At 43.5% G+C, this 1,785-nt stretch overlaps 1 pseudogene; it reads right to left on the reverse strand.

Annotated features, from left to right (window-relative positions):
- Window positions 1-6: 6 nt before the first annotated feature.
- On the reverse strand, window positions 7-611 carry LOC102758371 (annotated as a pseudogene).
- Window positions 612-1,785: the final 1,174 nt, after the last annotated feature.

The following is a 1,785-nucleotide window of genomic DNA, read 5'->3' on the forward strand; positions in this document are numbered from 1 at the left end:
GAGGATTTACTTGCCTTTCCGGGCCGTGATTTTCCTCAGACAGAACTCCAGCTCCTTGCCCTGGAGCACATAGCCCTCCGCTTGGCCACACTGGCCTGGTTGAAGCGATGCATGCAAGAAGCTTGCTCTGCTGGAACTGCTCCTCGAGAAGATTGCTGATTTTGGCATTCTTTTTCCTCCCATCAGATTTTTTCTGAATTTTCTTTGATCGTTTTTGTTTAAAATCTCTTCCTCTTCAGCGTGGCCCCTTTCTTGAGGCCTAGGGGCAGTGCATTGTGGGACTCCTACCACTGTCGGTATGGTGTGCTGTCAATGAGCAGGATGCAGTTTTTTACTGGGGTCTTGGTGTGGACCAGTTCGTTGTTGGATGCATTGTAGACAACATCAATAATCCTTGTTTTGCACATACAACACTCTGAACCCCAGGAGAAGTTGCCCATGTCCAGCCTCAATGCTTGGTACTTCCTGTTGCCTCTGTGCACTTGGATTGTGGGGTCCAATCTTAGTGTTGGCAGAAGGACGTCCCAGCTCATATTTCTCTTCTTGTGGTAGAGCTTTCTCTTGCCCCCAGTCTTGCAGCACTTGTGCCAGTTGTCCCAAGAAATACCCATAGCTTGGTGCTGGCTGGAAAGAGAAAATGCCCATTTATTTTTTATTGTAATGTATTTTAGTTTTTATTATTTTATGTTTATTGTTGAGAGTATTACAGATGTTCCACATTTTCCTCCATTACCCCCCTCCACCTGGCTCTCATCCTACCCCAGGTCTTCACTGCTCCATTGCCTATGTTTACGAGTTATGTATATACAAGAATAAATTTAAAACGGATAAAACACTTAAATGTAAGTAGTGAAACCATAAAAATCCTAGAAGACAAGATAGGCCGCAAAATCTCAGACATCTCACATAGCAAAATTTTTACCAATACATCTCCTATGGCAGAATAAAAAAAGGGAAAAAAGTCAACATGTCCTAGGGCAGAGAAACAAAAGAAAAATAAATAAATAAATGGGACTACATCAAATTAAAAAGCTTCTGCACAGAGCAAAAGAAACAATCATCAAAATGAAAAGGGACCACACTATATGGGAGACCAAATTTTATTTCTTTTAATTCTCACCTGAAGATATGCTTAATGATCTGAGAGAGAGAGAGAAACATCAATTGGTTGCCTTCCGTATACTCCCCTACCAGGGATCAAACCCACAACCTAGGTATGTGCCCTGACTGGGAATCAAACCTTCAACCTTTTAGTTGCACAGGGGTTGGCACTCCAATCAACTGTGCCACCCAACTGGAAGCCAAGGTATTTAGAGAAGCCCTTTACTACAAAAAACTAAGACTTCTATAAAATTATATGAAGCCATCCTTTGCCTGAAGTTTGTTGCCCCATCGACACAGCAAGGCTCTTCCACTTCAACATTATATCTATCTTCCAGACCTAGAAAAGTTCCAAATGGCACATTCCAGTCAATTGTTTGCTATTTCAGAGAGTGAGGAGGCTAAAAGGCTAATTCCAATGTAACCCTGATATTTGGGGCAGGGGGGTGGGGGGGCCTAGCAATCTGAATCCATGCCAGCAAGTCCGGTGTACATTCTTGATAGCCTATAATTAAGTCACTACCTCTTTCCCAGAAACTGCTCTTGCAGAACTTGTGACAGAGGCCATAAAATTGTGAACAGTACACTGCCCCGGAGGGAGGGTTATTAACATTGGCACCAAGCCAGGCCATCAGATATGGCCTGGAGACCCCCAAAAGCTGGGGGCCTTCTTGCAAAACCCAC

The sequence above is a fragment of the Myotis davidii genome, unplaced genomic scaffold, assembly GCF_000327345.1.
Source record: "Myotis davidii unplaced genomic scaffold, ASM32734v1 scaffold919, whole genome shotgun sequence".
NCBI lineage: Eukaryota > Metazoa > Chordata > Mammalia > Chiroptera > Vespertilionidae > Myotis > Myotis davidii.